Genomic DNA, 13442 nt, shown 5'->3' with positions numbered 1-13442 from the left:
CCTTTCTTCAAAAGCACTTATTGTTAATGATATGATTACAGACCATAACCTAGATGTGCTGTGTTTGACAGAAACTTGGGTAAAACCAGACAATTACATTACTTTAAATGAATCTACCCCGCAAGATTACTGCTGTAAACACGAGGCTCGTGGGAGGGGGAGGTATTTCTGTAATCTGGTGATAGCCAGACCAAGCTCAATCTTTTAAGATTGAACATTAGTCTGGGGAGTCTGCTCTGTATTTTCTACTGCACAGTGGTGGACGAAGTACACATACCATGTACTTGAGTAAAAGTAAAGATACTCAAGGTAAAATATTACTCAAGTAAAAGTAGAAGTGCTGCCTTTAAACATTCACTTGAGTAAAAGTACAAAAGTATTTGCCTTCAAATGTACTTAAGTATCCAAGTACTATGATTTTTTTATGACTATAATGTCCTATTATAATTTTTGTCACAAGACTCTTGCTTAACTCAGTCTACGTGAAGACTCCAATGTCACTCTTGGCACATCAATCTATTAATAAAATGACATTAATTAGTCTATATATATATATATATATTTATATTATATATATACTGTATATATTTGAATTGAATACATTTTTTGTTTGTTTAATTTTGGACGGAAGGGCACTGTTCCCATAAGGTATAATACATTTACAGTATTTACTGTATATATTTTGGAAGACTATATATATTTGTATATATATATATATATAAAATTTCTACGTTATGGGAGTAGCCAATTTCCCTCCAAAATTAAACACCAAAACATAATGCAGTGTTTCTGCTACTCCCCAGAAAAAAAATGCTATTATATGCATGTAATTTTAGTGTCAACCATGGTGTATGCAATGTTCATTATGCGTCAATATTTACCGATAATTGCTGCAATAATAGTTGCTGCTCTCTGCGCTGCTTAAAATCATTGGCAACGCGATTTGTTTGGAACTATTGAGAGCTACACGAATCACGTGACCGCGCGGCGGCGAGATCACAGCGGCTGCACACTGCACAGACCATTCGGTGAATGATATTAAAATACTGCGAGATCGATTAGAGTGTACTAGTGTAGACGGCTCTGTATGCTTTTCAATCACTCTCGCGATGTCATAAACTGATCGGTCTGTGCAGCTCCGGTTCAAGTCGAACAAGCCTAGTGTGTCGTAACCTTATAGCCTACTGTCTATGGTCGCAACTCTCATATTTAACGGCTCTGGTTCACGCAGATAGCGCCAAGGCAAGTTCAAAACAAAGCACGCACGTTAGTGATTGGTGGCTCGTTTGACCAGTTAAGTTTTTATCCACTCATAAATAAAAAGGAACGACTGATTTTGAAAATGTAGTAGAGTAAAAAGTAAGATATTTGACTTTGAAATGTAGTGGAGTTAAAGTAAAAGTCTTCCAAAATGTAATTACTTAAGTAAAGTACAGATACGCAAAAAAACTACTTAAGTACAGTAACGAATTACATTTACTTCGTTACTGTCCACCACTGCTACTGCACAAGAGTCGTTATCAGCGGGCATAGTTCAAATGTACGCAATTGGATAGTCCTTCAACCAATCAGACCAACGATCCAGGTGACGTACTTTGCAGGGAAAACTCCAGGCAGGAAACGTGTCAACAAACGTGTTGGTTTGTAGCATTGATCAGTGGTTTGCAGAAGCAGCAATGGCATCGAGTGATTTTTGCAGGTTGTGCAAAAAAAAAAAAAAAGTGAGTGGTATTTACACCCACTCGAGCGATTTGTTTGCCAAACTAAAGAAGCCATTGACCATCGTCGGGAGGTTAAAAGGAATTGGATTGGAATAAACCTGCCAATAGCGCGCCAGGTGGATAAGCCAGTTTGTGATTGGTCCCTGCAAATTTGTAACAGAAGCAGGATAGAAGAATGTACAGGTTTCCAGCCTGAGCTGCATGGCAAAATCAAATCGCTGGCACATCGGGCTGGGTTTACCCAGTCTAGTAATTTATAGCAATATCTTCAGTATTACTCAGAAGTCTAGTTTCAAATATAACTATTTTGAAGTGATGGTGCTTTCTGTAACGTTATCTAGCGTAAGTGATAAATCCCATTTAACATTTGTGCTGGCTACTGTATACAGGCCATCAGGGCACCATACAGATTTTATCAAAGAATTTGGTGATTTTCTATCAGAGTTAGTACTGGCTGCAGATAAAGTCCTAATTGTTGGTGATTTTAATATCCACGTAGATAATGAAAAGACGCATTGGGATTAGCATTTACAGACATTCTAAACTCTATTAAAGTTAGACAACACGTGTCAGGATCTACTCATTGTCGTAATCATACTTTAGATCTAATGTTGTCACATGGAATCAATGTTGCTGCCGTTGACATTCTGCAGCAGAGCAATGACATCTCAGATCATTATTTAATATCATGTACAGTGGGTACGGAAAGTATTCAGACCCCCTTAAATTTTTCACTCTTTGTTATATTGCAGCCATTTGCTAAAATCATTTAAGTTCTTTTTTTTTTTCTCATTATTGTACACACAGCACCCCACATTGACAGAAAAACACAGAATTGTTGACATTTTTGCACATTTATTAAAAAAGAAAAACTGAAATATCACATGGTCCTAAGTATTCAGACCCTTTGCTGTGACACTCATATATTTAACTCAGGTGCTGTCCATTTCTTCTGATCATCCTTGAGATGGTTCTACACCTTCATTTGAGTACAGCTGTGTTTTATTATACTGATTGGACTTGATTAGGAAAGCCACACACCTGTCTATATAAGACCTTACAGCTCACAGTGCATGTCAGAGTAAATGAGAATCATGAGGTCAAAGGAACTGCCTGAAGAGCTCAGAGACAGAATTGTGGCAAGGCACAGATCTGGCCAAGGTTACAAAAACATTTCTGCTGCACTTAAGGTTCCTAAGAGCACAGTGGCCTCCATAATCCTTAAATGGAAGACGTTTGGGACGACCAGAACCCTTCCTAGAGCTGGCCGTCCGGCCAAACTGAGCTATCGGGGGAGAAGAGCCTTGGTGAGAGAGGTAAAGAAGAACCCAAAGATCACTGTGGCTGAGCTCCAGAGATGCAGTTGGGAGATGGGAGAAAGTTGTAGTAAGTCAACCATCACTGCAGCCATCCACCAGTCGGGGCTTTATGGCAGAGTGGCACGACGGAAGCCTCTCCTCAGTGCAAGACACATGAAAGCACACCTGAAGGACTCCAAGATGGTGATAAATAAGATTCTCTGGACTGATGAGACCAAGATAGAACTTTTTGGCCTTAATTCTAAGCGGTATGTGTGGAGAAAACCAGGCACGGCTCATCACCTGTCCAATACAGTCTCAACAGTGAAGCATGGTGGTGGCAGCATCATGCTGTGGGGGTGTTTTTCAGCTGCAGGGACAGGACGACTGGTTGCAATCGAGGGAAAGATGAATGCGGCCAAGTACAGGGATATCCTGGATGAAAACCTTCTCCAGAGTGCTCTGGACCTCAGACTGGGCCGAAGGTTCACCTTCCAACAAGACAATGACCCTAAGCACACAGCTAAAATAACGAAGGAGTGGCTTCACAACAACTCCGTGACTGTTCTTGAGTGGCCCAGCCAGAGCCCTGACTTAAACCCAATTGAGCATCTCTGGAGAGACCTGAAAATGGCTGTCCACCAACGTTTACCATCCAACCTGACAGAACTGGAGAGGATCTGCAAGGAGGAATGGCAGAGGATACCCAAATCCAGGTGTGAAAAACTTGTTGCATCTTTCCCAAAAAGAATTATGGCTGTATTAGATCAAAAGGGTGCTTCTACTAAATACTGAGCAAAGGGTCTGAATACTTAGGACCATGTGATATTTCAGTTTTTCTTTTTTAACTAGATGTACCGCATGGCGGTACAAAATATGACCGCCGCTCAGGCCTGCACTGGCTTTCCACAAAAATAAATGACGTGGAGCAATTTGCCTGTATTGCGTGTTTATGTATATAAGTTGTATATTTTAAAAGACTGTCTGGAGTATTCCTGTGGATCATGGATAATTTAGAGTTTTGTAATTATTTGCTATTACTATTTAAGTTCTCTTACGAGAGGTTCTCTCGTACTGCGTAAGTCTTACGCTAGGGGAAAATCTCTTTTCCGCGAGATACTGAAGCCAAAAATTATCCTTAATTTTGAAATAATGTAAAACGCGTTGCGGCAGCATGCAGACACAGGCGAGACGGCTCGCGCGCCTATTGGCTGCCCTGCGGCAACTGCAGCAGCCTATCGATAAGGCCTTTTCGTGACGTCAGCTCCAATGGGGGCGCTTCACGCCCAATACGTCACGTCCCGCCAGAATGGGCGTGGCCTAGGGCTATAAATATAGCTTCGAGAGGCTAGCTCACTGATTTTTCATCTCTTCAGCGAAGCTCTCGCATCGCTGGATCCGGAGAGAAGCCACGCCGTCTGAAGAAGCCTTTCAGCGGGACGAGTCGACACTCTGAAGCCGCTGGCCGCGCCGCCTTCAGTCGCCTTCCTGCTGCGTTATCCGCCGTTATATCCTTTCTCTGCTTCTGTGTTTTGTGTATGTGTGTGTGCTCGCCGCCGCGACACACACTCTCATTGCACTAAAAGAGCCGGGCGTCTTTTTCAAGACGCCCCTTTCCTGAGGATCACGCAGCTCTCGCGCTCGCTGACGGCGACTGCCCTCACTGCGAGCCAGTTACTGCCTATGGTGACTCTGAGGACTCACCTGGTATCCTTCTCCGAGACTGCTCCTCCGGTCTAACGGCAGATATATTATGCCGCCAATGCTTCGCTCTGTCAGTTCCCTGAAAGGCGACTGCAGATGTGCATTTTGCAGCCAACGAGCGCGTTGTACAACCCGCTCGCCTGCACCCAAACACCGTTTCTATGGTTCCCGTGCGTCACTGGCGAAAGGAGAAAAGGGTGTTTTTAGCCCCGCTGCGGCCGGGCCGACCTTCACTCCTCATACATTTCTCATTCCCCTCTGAAGTTCAGGTGACTGGAAATGTAAATATTGCAGTGAGCGAGCCTGTTGTTTTGCACGCACGCCTGCAAACAAACGCCAGCATGTTGATGCTCTCTGATAATACTCGCGCTAACTGAATACCTATGTGTCTTCCTCTGTGGTCCAGTGGTAGATCATCAGGCGTTCGTGCGAGAGACCCGTGATCGAATCCTGGGTCTACCGGCAGAATTTTTTTTGCCGTCAATGCTCGCTCTGGCAGTTCCCTGAAAAGGCGACTGCAGATGTGTATTTTGCAGCCAACGAGCGCGTGGTACAACCCGCTCGCCTGCACCCAAACACTGTTTCTATGGTTTCCGCCTCTGAAGTTCAGACGACTGGAAATGTCAATATTGCAGTGAACAAGCCTGCTGTGATACACGCACGCCTGCAAACAAACGCCAGCATGTTGACGCTCTCTGTTTCTATGGCAACTTCTCGCTCGTTCAGTTCCAGTAAATGTGACTGTTCCAGTGTATTCTGCAGTAAACAAGTCGGCGAAGCAGCCCGCTTGCCTCCACACAAACGCCGCTTTTACGGCTACCCAGATAAATCCCATAAGAGTGTATTTTCTGGTGTCCCGGCCACGGCCGATGGTGTTACGAGTGTAGACAAAATGCTCACTGCCCAGTGCTCATTCCTACACACAAACACAGCCCGTCACAGGGCTCGCGCACATGAAATCGACCCAGATCGATTGCGCATTAAACGTGGTAAATGTGCCCACTGCCCAGTGCCCACAAACACTATGTTCCGCATATCTCAAGGTTTCTGTAAAAACAAAACCAACGTGCATTCGCTCTGCTCAGGTGGACAATGCTCTCAGTGTTGTAAATGTGCACGCTATCCCGCGCCCACATTCACACATAGACAGGTCCTACGGGACTCGCCCAGCCCTCCCCTCTCGGTTGACCACCGCAAAGGAGTCGAGCGCGGGCAATCTGCCCGCTGTTATCAGCGCGCCCCCTGCCTCAAAGCGCGACGCTTATGTTGCAGCACACCGAAGCCCCTCTGTCGCTGAGCGACCAGAGCACGCTCCGCATTCAGCCCCTAGCCATTCGTGCAGATGCATGGGCAAGGCTACCCGGGGGTTTTGAAGTGGGTGCTAGACATTATAGAAAGATGCTATTCGCTACAGTTTCGCCGACGCCCTCGCCGCTATGTGACGCGCGTCGAAACTACGGTAAAAACAGTAGTAGCACCACCTACTTCGAGCCGAAATTTTGAAACTGTTGAGCAAAGGGGCCATAGAGCCTTTATCTCAAGCTCAGAGCGAAGGAGGGCTATACAGCAGATACTTCCTGGTACTGAAAAAAGACGGGGGTCTCAGACCCATACTAGATCTAAGGCAACTGAACAGAGTGCTTGCGAAGCGACAGTTCAGAATGCTCACGACCAGAAAAATCCTCACGCAGATTCGCCGAGGAGATTGGTTTGTGTCAATAGATCTGAAAGACGCATATTTTCAAATACAAATAGCGTCACGTCACAGGCGACAATTGAGATTCGCCTTCGAGGGCCAGGCATATCAGTGCTCAGTCCTACCGTTCGGCTTGTCTCTAGCACCCCGTACATGTACGATGTGCATGGACGCAGCGCTCGCACCCCTCAGACTACAGGGCATGCGAGTATTGAACTACTTGGACGATTGGCTGATTCTAGCTCAATCTCACTCGGTGCTCATAGAGCACAGGACCATTTTGCTCGATCACCTCGAGAATCTGGGTCTCAGAGTCAATTGGGCGAAGAGTTCTCTGTCTCCCAGACAGATAATATCTTTTCTGGGCACAGAACTGGACTCGCTGTCTATGATAGCGCGACTGTCACCACAGCGTGTACTAGACATTCAGCGCGCAGCGAGCTCTTTCCGCTGCGGCGCATCTGCCCGCTCAAGAAATTTCAGAGGATGCTAGGTCTCATGGCCTCAGCATCATCAGTACTTCAGCTGGGCTTGCTTCGCATGCGCCCGCTACAGTTCTGGCTGAAAGCACGAGTACCGCGCCGAGCATGGGCTTCCGGTCTGCTTCGTCTCAAGGTCAATCAGAAATGCATCGCAGCTCTGAAACCTTGGAAAGCAAACGACTTGTACCAATCAGGTGTAAGCCTGGGGACTTCCTCGAGTGTGAAGGTAGTGTCTACGGACGCATCCACCTTGGGATGGGGAGCACTGCTCAAGGGCAGACCGTTCTTCGGCCAATGGTCAGAACGGGAGAAGCTTCTACACATAAGCTGCCTCGAAATGTTGGCAGTAGACAACGCGCTGACGCGTTTTTGTCCCCAAATACAAGGACACCACGTCCTGGTCCGCTCGGACAACATGTCAGTGGTGTCCTACACAAATCGCCAGGGCGGCCTCAGGTCCCGAAACCTGCACAGGCTGACAGAACGCCTCCTGGTGTGGGCTCAGCGCAACCTGCTCTCGCTGAGAGCAGCGCATGTGCCAGGGCTCCTAAACGTAGGACCGGACAGACTGTTCAGGAACAATGTTCCGACAGGCGAGTGGCCTCTACACCCACAGACAGTCCAGCTGCTGTGGAAGAAATTCGGCAGAGCGGAAGTAGACCTGTTCGCGTCTCAAGAAAACGCTCACTGTCTGGAATTTTTCTCCAAGAGCAGGGACGCGCTGGCTCATGTATGGCCCCGCCGCCCGCTCTATGCCTTTCCTCCCGTCTCTCTCCTGCCTCAGGTGATAGAACGGATCAGAGAAGGATGCTCAGTGCTACTCGTAGCGCCGTTCTGGAAAAACCAACCCTGGTTCCCAGTTCTGATGCAGCTAGCAAGCACTGCCCCATGGCCAGTGCCAGTGAGGAGGGACCTCCTCTCTCAGGCCAAGGGCTCGTTTTGGCATCCGCGCCCAGAGCTGTGGTCCCTTCATGTTTGGGCCATCAACGGGTACCCGCTGAGCTCCCAAGCGGAGTGTTAAACACGATCACGCAGGCTAGAGCTCCGTCTACGCGACGTCTCTATTCCTCGAAATGGTCAGTGTTCTCCAGCTGGTGCACAGCTCGTGGCGTGTCGCCCCTAGACTGTGGGGTGACGGAGGTTCTCTCCTTCCTACAAGAGCTGTTGGACAAGGGCAGGACCCCTTCCATGCTCAAAGTGTATGTGGCGGCCATAGCAGCGTTCTCAAAAACAACGCTGGGTCAGTCAGTAGGAAGGAACGATTTAGTCATCCGCTTCCTTAGAGGGCTAAGAGACTGAATCCTCCCAGACCTCCCTCAGTCCCTGTATGGGACCTTTCTACAGTGCTGGAAGCCATGAAAGGTGACCCATTCGAGCCTTTACAGACGATTGATCTTAAACACCTGTCTTTCAAGACAGTGTTTCTTCTGGCTCTCGCTTCAGTGAAGCGCATAGGGGACTTACACGCGCTCTCAGTAAGCGCGACGTGCATGGAGTTTGGGCCTAATGACTCAAGAGTTATACTCAAACCTAAGCACGGTTATGTTCCAAAATCCCTCAACACACCGTTTAGGGCGCAGGTCATTTCCCTGTCAGCCCTACCGGTCTCTGACGAGGAAGGAGACGCAAGCTTCCTTTGCCCAGTCAGGGCATTAAGAGCTTATGTGTCTCGCACGTCTGTTTTCAGACAGACAGAGCAGCTCTTTGTTTTCACTCTACGGACGTTCTAAGGGACTTGCCGTGTCGAAACAGAGCCTATCCAGTTGGATAGTTGATGCTATAGCGCTGGCTTATACCTCTAAGGGCTTACAGTGCCCATTAGGTATCAGAGCACACTCCACGAGAGGCGTGGCCTCGTCGTGGGCTTGGTCTAGTGGGATTGCCTTGCAAGATATCTGTATGGGGGCAGGCTGGGCCTCCCCGTCTACATTTATAAGGTTTTATAACCTAGAGGTTCCCGCCTTGCAGGCTAAGCTGCTTTCGGTCTAAAATCGGTACTGTCTGCCCTGATGTGTTCGGGCCAGAATACTGAAACTGCTTGAGCAAATGCTCGCTGTTTGATCGCGCAGCTCTATGGGCAGTGTGTAAGACCCACTATATTCGTCAGTCCAGGCCGGGGGTCGCCCTGACTGTACGACACATCATCAGTATAACTGCTCCTTATAGGATGTTATATTATTACAGGAATGATGCTATTCTAGCCACTCTTTCCTGGGCTCTCTGTGAGTCCCTTATGATCATGTACTATATGAGCCCGGGCACTTGCCCTTGGGACTTTGGTGCTGGATCTTAGCATGCACGGCGTTTTACACTGTGTTCCCCTAGCGTAAGACTTACGCAGTACGAGAGAACCTCTCGTAAGAGAACGTACTCGGTTACTAACGTAACCTCGGTTCTCTCTAGAGAGGGAACGAGTACTGCGTATCTTGCCGTGCCTGCACATGCTCTGGTTCGCTTCGGCGATGAAAAACCAGTGAGCTAGCCTCTCGAAGCTATATTTATAGCCCTAGGCCACGCCCATTCTGGCGGGACGTGACGTATTGGGCGCGAAGCGCCCCCATTGGAGCTGACGTCACGAAAAGGCCTTATCGATAGGCTGCTGCAGTTGCCGCAGGGCAGCCAATAGGCGCGCGAGCCGTCTCGCCTGTGTCTGCATGCTGCCGCAACGCGTTTTACATTATTTCAAAATTAAGGATAATTTTTGGCTTCAGTATCTCGCGGAAAAGAGATTTTCCCCTAGCGTAAGACTTACGCAGTACTCGTTCCCTCTCTAGAGAGAACCGAGGTTACGTTAGTAACCGAGTACGTTTTATATCAAAAGTCATTAGTTTAGACACTTAACATCCGTAATGTGAAAATGTCACATTCATAACAGTGGTTTTCCCTACATAATGTATTATAAAAATGACTTTCAAAAACACACTTATTGTGTTCAAGCAAGTCTTTTTCATGCTACATTGGTAACAACAAACAGCTTTTTAAACAAAAAACAAACAAAATTAAACTCATTCCCACTGTACCTAGTAGAACACTTAAGTAAATGTCCCATTGAAATTAGTGGGATTTTATGGATTTAGGTGAAGAAAGTGTACACATAATACATTTTGGTCTGTACCATGAAGAGAAAACTGATTCAACTATATAAACTATATATTTTCTGAAAGCGTAGACTCTCAGGATGTTATCTAACATGGCATGAAACATGTCCCACCCACCTCATTAGTATACTGCCCAAGCATAACACATTGGGTATTGGTAAATCGGGTATATGGCTGATACCTAAAAAAAGTAGTAGTATGTGCATGTCTGTCTGTGTGTGTGTGTGTGTATGTGTGTGTGTTTGTGTATGTGTGTGTCTGTGTGTGTGTGTGTCTGTGCGTGTATGTATGCGTGCGTACATGTGTGTGCGCGTGTGTGTTTGTGAGTGTGTGTCTGTGCGTGTGGATGTCAGTGTGTGTGCATGCTTGCGTTTGTTTGTATTCCTCCATGTGTGTGTGTGACAGTATCATCCTAAACCAGCAACCCTTCGCTCAACAGCACCATCTACAGGCCGATGAGTGTACAGTCACTAAATGTGCACATAAATGAATTTATTTTATACCCCCCCATGGATGAAATTCTACTAAACTTAGCATACCCCCAGAGGATGTCAAGTTAATCATACACATGAAATATGGTGCAGTTCTGAACATCTCAACTGAAGATAGGGGCGATTAAAGCAGAATAATATTGCATTTTCATTTTTTATGGGAAGGGGCGCAAATCACTAATGAGTGATTATGGGCTAGGTTGATGTGGGCCCTTAAGACCAACATACCATAAAAATTGCTTCATCCTCGGTGCCACGGTTCAGGTAGTTATTTAGGAAAAACTGAATTTTTTTGGGTTTGGGGGGGCCCAGTGCGGGGGGGGGAGTGGCCCCCGGGGACCAAACGAAATTTTTCCGTAAAAGTCTAGTGGGGCTACATGCCCACCAAATTTCATGTTCCCCGGTGTTTCGGTGTCCCTGGTATCGTTGACGAAAAATTCAGTAGATGACGGAAAAAAAAAAGAAAAAAAACTTTGACAATCGATTATGGGCTAGGTTGATGTGGGCCCTTAAGACCAACATACCATAAAAATGTCTTCATCCTCAGTGCCACGGTTCAGGTAGTTATTTAGGAAAAACTGCATTTTTTGGGTTTGGGGGTGCCCAGCGCGGGGGAGGAGTGGCCCCCGGGGACCAAACGAAATTTTTCCGTAAAAGTCTAGTGGGGCTACATGCCCACCAAATTTCATGTTCCCCGGTGTTTCGGTGTCCCTGGTATCGTTGACGAAAAATTCAGTAGATGACAAAAAAAAATAAAAAAAAAATAAAAAAAAACTTTGACAATCGATTATGGGCTAGGTTGATGTGGGCCCTTAAGACCAACATACCATAAAAATTTCTTCATCCTCGGTGCCACGGTTCAGGTAGTTATTTGGGAAAAACTGCATTTTTTGGGTTTGGGAGGGCCCAGCGCGGGGGGGGAGTGGCCCCCGGGGACCAAACGAAATTTTTCCGTAAAAGTCTAGTGGGGCTACATGCCCACCAAATTTCATGTTCCCCGGTGTTTCGGTGTCCCTGGTATCGTTGACGAAAAATTCAGTAGATGACGAAAAAAAAAAAAAACTTTGACAATCCCTATATGACCGCTTTCGCTAGCTATGCTAGCGGCGGTCATAATAAATGTGCAAAAATGTCAACAATTCTGTGTTTTTCTGTCAATATGGGGTGCTGTGTGTACAATAATGAGGAAAAAAATGAACTTAAATGATTTTAGCAAATGGCTGCAATATAACAAAGAGTGAAAAATTTAAGGGGGTCTGAATACTTTCCGTACCCACTGTATACTTAATTTAGCCAAAGTTGCAAAGCCGACTCTGTGTTAAAAATATGGTAGAACTATCACTTCTGCCACTAAAGATTGCTTTATAAATAATCTTCCTGATCAGTTTAATCTCGTCAGCATTCCAGATAGCAGAAATGACTGACTCTTTCTTTTCCAGCACTTTAGACACAGTTGCTCCATTGCGCTTAAAAAAGATTAAAGGAAATAGTCCAACACTGTGGTACAATGAGCACACTCGGGCCATAAAGAGAGCAGCCAGTGAAATGGAGCATAGCTGGAAAAAATACAAAATTAGAAGTTTTTCGCATTTCGTGGATAGAGTGCATGATTGGGTACAGAAAGGCTTTAAAAACTGCTAGATCTGCTTATTTTTCAACACTTTTAGAAGAAAACAAACACAACCCTAGGTATTTATTAGAAACAGTAGCTAAATTAACGAAAAATAAAGCTTCAACATCGGACGTTTCCAAACAGCACAGCAATAATGACTTTATGAATTTCTTTACTTACAAGATTGATAGTATTAGAGAGAAAATTATAACTATGCAACCGTCTAATACAGTATTGTATCAGACAGTGCATTGTAGTCTCCCTGAGGAAAAATTTTATTAATTCATTGCTATAGGAGAGGAAGAATTGTCTAAACGCTTTAAATCATCTAAATCAACAACATGTATGTTAGACCCTATACCGACTAAGCTATTGAAAGAGATGCTTCCAGAGGTCATAGATCCTGTTCTTAATATCATTAATTTATCTTTGTCACTAGGATATGTACCAAAAACTTTTAAGCTGGCTATTATTAAACCTCTTATTAAAAAAACGCAACTTGATCCTAGAGAATTAGTCAATTACAGGCCGATCTTGAATCTACCTTTTCCGTCAAAATTAATAGAAAAGGCAGTATCCTCACGACTATGTTCCTTTTTAGAAAGAAATGGTATCTGCAAGGATTTCCAGTCAAGATTTAGACCATTTCATAGTACTGAGACTGCTCTCATTAGAGTTACAAATTATTTGCTCTTATCATCAGATCGTGGCTGTATCTCTCTATTAGTGTTACTCGATCTTAGTGCTGCATTTGATACCATCAACCACAACATTGTTTTGAATAGGCTTGAAAATTATGTTGGCATTAGTGGAATTGCACTAGCATGGTTCAAATCATACTTATCTGACCGTTATGAGTCTGTAGCAGTAAATTAAGAGATGTCATATCAATGAAAAGTTCAGTATTGAGTACCACAAGGCTCAGTCCTAGGACCGTTGCTGTTCACCCTGTACATGCTACCCTATCATTAGGAAGTGTGGTAGATTTTTCCCTAAACCTAACCGTACCTGGGTCTCGTCTACAGTCGACATTTAGTATATCTGGGTCTCATCTACAATCGGTGTTCCCTGGGTCTCGTCTACAATCGATGTCCCCTAATGTCTACAGTCGACATTTGTTTCTCTGGGTCTCGTCTACCGTCAATGTAGGCGTCGGCCGAGTCACCTAACTTGTTCCCCTAACTAACTTCCCTAAACTAACTTGTTGCGCAGAAATAATACACAGACAGACTTCAGCAGATGTCCTTTAAATGCTTTAATCACAGCCGGGGGATCTCCCGAGCAGTTCTCAGAGAATCTCCCCCAAGAAGAATCATGGCCGGAGGATCTCAGACAAATTC

The sequence above is a fragment of the Rutilus rutilus genome (genome assembly GCF_951802725.1).
Source record: "Rutilus rutilus genome assembly, chromosome: 21".
Taxonomy (NCBI): Eukaryota; Metazoa; Chordata; class Actinopteri; order Cypriniformes; family Leuciscidae; genus Rutilus; species Rutilus rutilus.
The sequence above is the reverse complement of the archived record's forward strand: the minus strand, read 5'-3'. Positions refer to the sequence as shown.